This window comes from Hydra vulgaris, chromosome 02 (assembly GCF_038396675.1).
Source record: "Hydra vulgaris chromosome 02, alternate assembly HydraT2T_AEP".
Taxonomy (NCBI): Eukaryota; Metazoa; Cnidaria; class Hydrozoa; order Anthoathecata; family Hydridae; genus Hydra; species Hydra vulgaris.
In genome coordinates, this window is record NC_088921.1 from 72,095,264 (window position 1) to 72,106,409 (window position 11,146).

Consider the following 11,146-nt stretch of genomic DNA (forward strand, 5'->3'; position numbering starts at 1 on the left):
ATAATGGATGAATATTTTCTTTAAACAAGTTTTTTATGGAGTATTGTTGTCTTTTTTATGTAGAATGTAGTGTATTTATATGCGATTTTCATCGCATATATAACCCATCATAACTACGTAAAAATTTTACGCAACGACTTTAGGCAATAATCTATCTGTTATCATTAAACAATATAGAAATAAAACAACTTTCAGTTTACAGCTAATCTTTAGAAAATATATATATATATACAGAAAAAACATATATATAGCAGAAAAATATATATACATTAATATAGTCATAATTCTATTACAACATTTAATTGTGAAAAAATTAAACAAAAGGTTGCCCAATTTTAAATTTTCTTAAATATTATAGATACGATATTATAAATATTATAGATCAATGTAAACGATATATGTCTATACATATATGATATATATATATATATATATATATATATATATATATATCTAAATATATATGTATATATATATATATATATATAAATATAAATATATATATATATATATATATATATATATATATATATATATATATATAAGATATATATATTTAAACAATATAAATAATATAGATTAATATATACGACTAATTTATAATAATATTATATAATTTATAATATATTTATAATATAATATTACTAATGATATATAATAACTATATACGATATATAATATATAGATATATAATAACTATACAATGATATATAATAACTATAGATATAAATATTATTGATTAATATATTCGACTAATTTAAAATAATATGTTATAATTTATAATATATTTCTACTATAATAATATTAATAATATATATAATAACTATATACATAAAGTTATAATAACTATAAACAATATAGACATAAATATTATAGATTAATATATACGACTATTTTAGGTAGTTCAACAAAAAAATCAAACTCATTTTTTTTTAAAATGACATATATCATTGGAAACAGCAGAATGAACGATTTCCAAAACTGCAATCCTTTTTTCTCTAACTAAATTTGCTAAAAAGTCAATTTTTAAAGGTGAAAAATTTTGTGCTTCAAATTCTTTCAAAAACTGTGACCACGAATGTAACAATTTGAGAGAAAAATTAGTGTTACTTAATTATTTATATAGATATTGACCACAAATTTTCAGGGTTGCTTGCTGCATTAATATATTACAAAAAAAGTAAAAAAAAACAGTGGCAGATTTACTTGGGGGCGTTTGGTCCACACGCCCCCAGGGGCGGTTCTTTTTTTTTTTTTTTTTTTTTTTGAGTTTTTAAACTTTAAACGTTAAAGTGAGAATGTACAATAAAAACAAAATAAAAAACATTTACGATTCCAATCGTAAATGTTTTTTATTTTGTTAAAAAAGTTATAAAGGATAGAAAATTCATAATTGGAAACTTCATTGTTTTTTCAATAGGTAAAAAAAGGGTTACATGAAAACTTTATATAATATATTATAATAAAAACCTCACCTAACTTTATTATAGCAATAAAAAAAACAATGTACATGAAAATATTGTTTGTACTGTTGAAAAAAAAACTTATTTTAAAGAAATTAATTGCAATTACTAATGTAGAAAACCATAAAAAATTTAAGATATTGTATCTATTGGAAGCTAATGTCTCCCAAAGCAATGTCAGCAAGAAATTCACTTATTAAAAATATTTTTCTTTCATTGTTCAAATATTCAACATTGATTAAGTTGTTGTTCTTTTTTGATGAAAAATTTTCCATAAAAATAACATCTTGCCCCTTTACATCCCAAATATGATTTATGCTTCTTTGTAGCAAACCAGGATCTCTGTTCAATATCTGCCTGATAATGTCTCTTGTTTCATCAGAAAAACTGGCAAATGTTTTTGGTTCCACATTTTTGTCTAAATCTAATTTTATTGCTCTTTCTATTTTCTCCTCTCCGTTTTGTCCCGTTTTTGAGCAGTTTCTACTTGACGTAACTTGGCAACAGCATCAATTTCAGACTTCCTCACAAGCAACAGCTTTCTGTTTGCTGCTGCTTGTTTAATGGCAAAAGAAATGATATCTTTTTGTTTAGACAGATTCAACTGCATCAACCAATTAAAGGTCTTATTGATTTTGCATTTTACTTTACCATCTAGAAATACTCAGTGCATCAAACATAACCAGAGCTCTTTCGCTATGCATATTATGCACTGGTGCTTCTAGTGTACTGTTAATTACATCTCTACTGGGGTTGGATAGGGCACCAGAGAGATATGGCGCTAGTTGCCTCTTTAACACTATAATAAATCCTTCGGCAAGGGACTTGGCAATTTCTTTAAAATAATTATCAGACTCTGCAGTTCTAAGTAAAACAAGTACAGTATCTGTTTGTACCAGCTCACAACTGAAACAATCCACAGGCAATGAAAGCAGGAGTAGTGGGTCATTCTTTATTTCTGTTAGCCAACAAAGACATGATTTTAATAATGGAACCTTTTAAATAAAAACAAGTTAACTTATTAGATTTTTTTTTTTATTCAGTACATGCATTTAAAATTTTTGCATCAAGTAAAATTAATTGAAGTATGTTTTTTTACTGTGGATATCAACCAAAATTAAATCTGTATTATCAACCTGTGTTAAATGTAAATTATGTTATATTTACCATTTCTAAATGGCTTCTGTTCTCTTTGTTTTCATAAAATTGTGTCATCCATGGACCTGTCAAACGTTTGCCATACAGTCATGTGAAAAAAAGATCAAAATGTATTTAAAAAAAAAAAGATATCTTGTTGACAATGCTTATATAATAATTAAGAATGATTAAACTTATATAATGGATAGTTATTAGATAAAAAGACATGCAAACCAACCTAAAACTCTCAATCGAGTCATAATTTTTGGATTGTTAAAATCACCCAGGAGAGCAAGTCTCAATGCAGCTGCGCTACAGTATTTTTTGAGATATGTGATGAGACTGTAATTCAGCTGGTAAACAGTGCCTGCCATATGGAATAGAATATGCAGCCGATTCCCTACATACCGAACAATAACTCCAGGTTCGTATATCCGTAATTATTATATAACCATGTTTATTACTAATTCCTAAAACTAAAAATATATGGATATAATAAAAGTTACTTTAATTTAGACACAGCATTAAGCATATTCGCAGCGTGACACTCATTCCCATACACCTTGTAACATTGTAGCTTGTGTCAAGTTTGCGTAGAATTTTCCGAGCTTCGTTGCCAGACCATCTAAAGGATGAACATTGCAGTTGAGTTCAGTTAGTGGCTTGCAAAACATGTCACTAAGTTGTTGATTGATACAGTAGTTTACTTTTGCTCTGTCTGTAAGAGTAGACTCAAAGGTGTTAAGTATAATATGCTGTTGTATACCTGTAAATTTTGAATAAGTTGATGCAATGTCCTGAAAAGAATTTAGTAGCTGCACCATATAGTCCCTTGATTTGCCACCTGCTAATTCAGCAATTTGTATTGTTAGCTGTCGTCCAGAAGTAGCTATGTGACATTCGTTGACATGAACCCCACTTTAGTTGTCGCATCCCAAGAGAGTGTTGTTACAGCAGATGTAGAGTAATAGAGGTGTTCTGCCACTTGTATATCTGAGATAACACCTAATTCATATGCCGTCTGTGCAGTCTGTGTTGGTTGGGGAACATACAAAACACGTGAACCAGTCAGCTCTTCGATAACAAAACGAATAACTTCCCCAGCATTTTTTATCGGTACTTGGTTTAGAAGGCACATATAGATGCACTTACGGATATGTGTTGTATATCTGATTTGCTTTTTATGTTGTCTTTTGTTATATGACTTTGTAGTAAAAATGTGTGTTGGTGAGTTGTTCTGTGGGCGGTACAATTGACTTTTGAGATCATCCAATTCCAAGCCCCGATTGACAATGTCTTTGAGTTCTTCTTTTTTTTCTTTCAGCTTTTGTGTTAGCTTGACTATGTGTTTATCAGCTCTTTTACTTTTTCTCTTTGCATTCAAAATAGTCCTCTTAAAATTTTTTAATGTCAACCTTTCAAGACGTGCATTTAATAAAGAATTTTCTAGCTTCAACTTTCTCTTTTCTTGTCTGAGCTTGTCGATACATATTTTTTTCCTTTTAAGGTCTTTCCTTTTAAGGTTAAACGTTTTATGCGTACATTATCTGAACTTAGCAAACTTTTTGCCTTCAAGTATTTGATCTGTTTTCCCATTGTTTCTTTTTGCAGTACTAAGGATTTTCTTAAATTAGGATATTTCGAACAGTCTGCTTTCAATTTCTTTGCATTCTCTATGTTAACTGTCACCACATTTCCAGTTTGCAATACTTCCTTTACTTCCATTGGCATAACTATTTTGGCTTTCATTTTGGGGACTTTAAATAGTGATTCCAATAGGTCTGATAATTTGCACCATAGTTCATTGAGCCTCTTTTTGAAATATTTAATTTCTAAAAAAATTCTCTTTAAGGCTATTGTTACAGCTCCATATTACATTCATACCCATGTGAAAACAATATTTCATGCAGTCTCACACTAGCTTTTGTTATCTTTTTTTTTCTCTAACAAGTAGATGTAGATTGCAAAACCATTTCTGAAAACTGTGCTGGCATTACTATCCACTTTAAAGGAGTCAACATAAGCATTGAAATCAGAAGCAGTTTTTTTCGTAGTGACTAACATGATTGCAAAGTTAAAAGTAATTGAAAATATGTTGACTGGCATATAATTATAATTTATGATAAGGACAAGTGTCAGGTGACGTACAATTTATTATGAAATGGGCAGTATATCATATATTTATTTAGTTTAATAGTTGATGAGGATACATATTTATTAAAATTTAATATAATAATATAATAAGCTAGAAGTAGGTGTAATAATATTTGAGTTTACGAATCTACAAAAAAAATTCTCTAAAGATGAAACTCACCTTATTTCATTGAAGAGATGTAACTTTAGAAAGGATTGTGTTAAAATTAAAACGAAAAAATCACTGTAATCTAATTACTTTAAAAATGGCGTCATTTTTATTGGCATTTTCCTTTGAAAATAACTAGAAAAAAGCATCTACCGACAGGTACTAAAAAATTATGCCTCAGTTTGTAGTACGAAAATCAAAGCAATTTTTGTGACCTTGATTTCCGTTGCAAACGGACGTTTGTTGATCTACCTAACTAATTTATAATATTATATAATTTATAATATATGTAATATATTTCTAATAAAATATTACTGATAATACATATAACTAGTAATTATTTCAAATAAATTGTGAAATAGACTTTTTACAAAACTATAACCTTTCCTTTTTCAAGGTCAACAAGCAATGGAAAAGTACAAACTTGATTTTCCTCAGTCTCATAGACCACATCAAGCAAAGTTTTTTTTAAGTTAGGAGATGACTTGTTTACTCGAAGAACTTCACCTGTACACCAAAAGTGTTTTTTAGTGTCGATTTTCGTTATTTTATGTTGAATAAATTTCCCAACAAGATAATTAACATTATTTAGAATGACAGCCAAGATATTTGTTTTTTGTTGATTTGCTAATTGAGACAGTCTTGCATTTTTTAATTTTTCACTTAACTCAAAATATCTCGTTCTTTTCTTTCAATAAGAATAACTCTTCTCTCAATGGGCTCTGGAAAAGTCCTTGTTCTAATAACTGATTGTAAATTACTGAACAACTCATAGTTTGTTAAGTCTATTCGCTTACTACCATGCATTTTAGTTTTGTAAAAATATTTAGGTTCACATTTAACTTTCATAGCATACCTTTAAAAATCCAACTGTGCTCTTAATATTTCTTTGCTTTTAAATGTGTCAGCTAACAAAACATATTCATCATCTGCTTCTTTTGAGGTCAACCACACCTTTGTTCTCAATTTTAACAACTCATTAACCGATTTAGCTTTTTTGTCACTTTCTGACGCTTTGTTTGTTGTTGGAACATTCTCTGCAGCCTTACTTATATTATCAGAAGGATGCCAATATTTACCTCCAGGAAGTTGATCAGCAGACTGTCTTTCCTGAACAACTAACAAAAAAATGACAAATTACTTTTAATGTCTGCTGTGTTAAAATATTTAAATCAGTGTCATTAGTCTCTTCAAATAATTATAAAAATAATATAGGCGTTTTCGAGATCATAATCGATGATGCATTTTTACACAAATCTGAAAGTTTCATTATTAGGGTTAACAAAAATGGATTCATATTAAGAATACTCTTTTGTGATTCAAATATTTGCCATAGTGAGCCTGTAATTATTTTATCAACTATTCCGAGAACCCGCACTTCTGCTAAATATTATTTGTTGCTAATATCTAGGGTTTTTCAAAAACAGTGGTTTTGAAAATACAGCTGTTACTGTTTTTCAATTAAAAAAAAAACTGTTAACAGCTGTTTTTACTATTTTTTAAAATTTTATAAGAAATTAAAATAATGACACAAGTTATGAGTCATTTTTTGTAAGAATCAGGCAGTCAATGGAAGTGACCTCCTCCAAATTGCTTGAATTTTTTATATATTGATCAGAATATAGAGAAAACCTGTTGGGGAAAAAAAAAATTTTCAAAAATGTTTCGTTCACTCGGAATCTGGGCTTAAATTTTTGAGATTTTTTTAGAAATTTTTAGAAATTTAGTTTTTGCCACCTTTGAACCCATTTTTTTGGCAAGGCAAAAAGTTGCACATAGCTTTTGTAGTTAATATCAGACGTAACCCAAAAGCTCTCTCCAAAAAATATAAAAAAGAATTAACTCCGATTAAAAGTTGACAAAACTGATTGATTTTGTACTTTTGAACTATGATAATTAGCCAACCGCACAGTGTCACGCAACTTTTTTATATTTTTTGGAGAGAGCTTTTGGGTTACGTCTGATATTAACTATAAAAGCTATGTGCAACTTTTTGCCTTGCCGAAAAAATGGGTTCAAAGGTGGCAAAAACTAAATTTCTAAAAATTTCTAAAAATTTCTAAAAAAATCTCAAAAATTTAAGCCCAGATTCCGAGTGAACGAAAAATTTTTGAAAATTTTTTTTTTCCCCAACAGGTTTTCTCTATATTCTGATCAATATATAAAAAATTCAAGCAATTTGGAGGAGGTCACTTCCACAGTTTCAGGAATTTGCCTGATTCTTAGAAACGGCTCTTAAGGAGCAAAAAACGTCAATGCCCTTTTTACTTGTCAATGTCGTTTACAAAAATAAATTTAGAAGCTTTACTTGAAGAAGACTAAATAAATAAAGCTAATAAAAAACGCAATTTTTGAATTTTATTAAAGGATGAAAAACTTTAACTATTTATTCAGCTATTCGAATACAAACTACAATTTTTGCTTCATTTTTCCATGCTTTATATAAGGTTACTTTCTATATATATATATATACATGTTTGTGTGCCACAAAATTTGAAATCAATTTTTGAAAGCTTTTTTCTCAACCAATTTTGCTCAAATTTTGCACACTTAATCATTTTCGATGACAATACAAGGAAATGGAAAAATTTGACTAAAAAAAGTTAATTAAGTTAACAAAAATTTAATTTGTATTTTCCCATACATTTTATTTATTTGATATGAATTGCGTATTACGTCACAAAAATCATTAATTTGCAAATTATTTGCAGTTTAAATTTGCACATTAAAGCGCAGCGATTCAAAACCTATTGTTTTTTAAGTCTTAAGTTATTAAGTTAAAAAACAAAAATTTAGTAAAAACAGTAATTTTTAAATTTAAAAAAAAAAAAAAACAGTAATTTTTCCTTCTACAAAAGATAACAAAAAAAGAATTTCTAGGCCCAATAGAATTCTGCTTGCATAAAGCATGGATTTGAAAAAAGAATTTTTTTTTGATTTACAAGTTTATTATAAAATTTTAAAAAGACAAGAGCTTTAAGTGACTCGTCGGACAAACGCGATCTAATTTTTGTGCAAAAATTTGTGCAAACTGAAAAAACACGCTCAACGTCAGTTGATGTTGATTTAATACTTAAAAGTGCATTGAATAATTTTTGAAGGTTTTCTGTACGTTGTCCAGTGTTCTTATAAAGAGTGAATTCCGATTTTAACCATTTGAAATCTGATCCAGTTGTTGTATGTTCTTTACGAAGAAGCAAGTTTAATTCGTCGTTTAGTGATAGACTAACATTTTCAGATTCAGATTGTATCGACTCATCTATTTCAGTTTCTTCATCAAATCCAAACAATCGAGAAGCAAGACGACCGGCAAATATCAATGTTGCTTTTATTGGAGTGTTTGAAGGATCTTTTAAACTCTTCAAAAGATTCATAACATCCTTGTTCAATCTTTCATCAGTACGGATTTTCAAGTTATTGTACAATTCTTCACTGGTTTTGCTGTTGATCATTGACAATTTTTTAAACATAAACTCCAAAATTATTTCAGCACTTGCTAATGTTGCATCTTCCTGACTTAAACGTTGAACTGCAAGTTTTTTCGGTTCCATAGCATCATAAAGATTACAAAGAGCAATAAAATCAATTGAATCCAAAATGTGTGTCGCATTGAACTCAAATAAAGTCTCTCGAATTGCCATATCAGACTTAATAATCGAGTCCAACATGATTGGAATTGAATTCCAGCGAGTTTTTACATGAAGATGTAGTTCAATTTCACGTCCTGTTAAAGCTTTCACTTTACTCAAAAAATGTTGTTGCGAACTGTTGAATTTTTTATGAATTTGACAAGCTTTCGAGAATTTTTAAGCAAATCGTGATAACTAATTTCAGATTGTTCAATGTCGTCATCATTTAGCAAATCAAGGCAATCATCAAAGCAATCACTTTCATCAGATTCATCGCTATCAAAATAGTGTTCCTCAATTTCATTCTCTTTCTTATATAAAGTATCGCAGACACCCAAATGTAGAGCATGGTTTAGGCAAAACTGGCCAATTATATCCACAAGTCTAATGAATTTTTTATTCACTGCTGCTCCAACCTGAGTTGAGCCAACAATATCTTTGTTCATGTCAATTCCAAATTCAGTTAAATGTTGTTTCATAGCGACAACCATGTCTTCAGCAGAGCAAGATCCAACAATGCGAACAAGACCAGTTTTAATAGTGACTTTATCATTGCTGCTGTGTATATTAATTCCAAAGAATCGTCTTCCTCTTATTGTTGTATATTCGTCTACGCACATACTGAATTTTGCTCCATTAGCAAGTTTTTCCTTAATTATTTCAACAACTTTTGCTTTCTTCTTGTTAAAATCTTCAAAAATTAATTTCATGACATCACGTTCATTAGCTGGAAGTTTGTAACCATCTCGTGATATAGATTGACGAATATAATTTTTTCTAGTTATTGCTCTAATTGAAATACCATCAGTTGCCATATCTGTAACTATTTCTTTGAGGGATTTTCGATTGAAAAATTCAAAAATTGATTTTGTTCTTTTCTCTACTGTTGGTTCTTCGTTGGATGTGCCAGCTGCTGACCTTTCAAAATCAATTCCATGTGTCTTAAGATGTGCTTTCAATGTAGTTGTAGAATTTCCAGAACAGACAATGATTTTGTTGCATCGCGAGCATTGTCTTTCAAGAGATTTTGTTTTTGGATTTTTTATGTTTTGTAGCAAAATCCGATTCTGACGACATTGCTGAAATATATAAGCATTGTTATTGTATTCTTAAACCAAATTAAAATGATTTAATACGTACTGTTAAATGTGTTACTTTTAGAAACACCCAAGATTTTACTTTCTTCTCTTTGAAAAACTCAAGGAAAAACACTAACTTATCACCAATACGTAATATTTTTTAAACATGAAAAAGTCGTTAAAAACAGTAAAAACAGTTCTGAAAAAACAGCTGTTTACTGTTTTTCATTTTTGACGAAAAAACAGCTGTTTTACTGTTACTGTTAAACAGTAATGAAAAACCCTACTAATATCTTCTTTAACTGCAAGTAAAAGATTATTTTGATTTGGCCAATTTTTAAGAAACTCTAAAATATCTTTTGAATGAAAATACAAAGCTGCAGCATTATAATATAATATATTAAATCTGTTACCAACAAAGGGTGCAGGCATTCACTTACTTTGTCCTTTACCAGCAAGATATGCATTAAAATACCCAGCAACTCCAGCTTCATCAATTCCCCTTACATGAAAAGCTTTACATGCAGTTCTTATTAATCTAGTGGCACCTGATTCAGTAGTGTTGAATGCAAAAATATTTTCATAACTACTACTTAAAATTAACTTTTCGTATGGGTTAATTGTTTTTATCAGTTTCTGTTGCAAAGTTAGATAATAAATGCAATTTACAAAAAAAATGAGAAAATTATCAAAAAATATGGTATATTGTGTTGTTTCCTCCTGTACCTGATAAACAATATATTGGCATAACAGAGGGTGAATGGAAAAACATTTTGCCAATCATAAGCAATCTTTCAAAAATAAAAAGTATTTAAAAGATACCATGCTGTTAAAATATATATGGGAATTAAAAGAAAAAAATATTGATGATTTTATACTGAATTGGTCCGTCCTTAAAACAGCGCCTGCGTATAACAATATTTCCAAAAATTGCATACTATTTCTACAAGAAAAATTTGAAATAATTACACATGCAAATCAAGAATGCTTATTAAACATAAAATCGGAATTAATTTCTAAATGTAGGCACGAAAATAAGTTTCTCCTAAAAAACTATAAATATAAATGAGTTCAAATAATATTTACATTAAATACCCTTTTTTAAAAAAACATTTAAAAAAAAAGCATAAGTAATCATTTCTAAAGAATTCTTTTTATAATAGTGTCAGCAAATTCCACAAATGTGTGGAAATTTACAGTAGTTAAGACATTTGCGACTTCCTGTAATTTAATTTTTGTATAAATTAAAGTTTTATTAATTTGATCATTCATTTCTGATGAATCTTTGTTGATGAAACACAGTGTAAAATGAAAAAAAATTTTTGTTAAGTGATTTTCTCATAATATATATATATATATATATATATATATATATATATATATATATATATATATATATATATATATACATACATATATATATATATATATATACATACATATATATATATATATATACATACATATATATATATATATATATATATATATATATATATATATATATATATATATATATATATATATATATATATA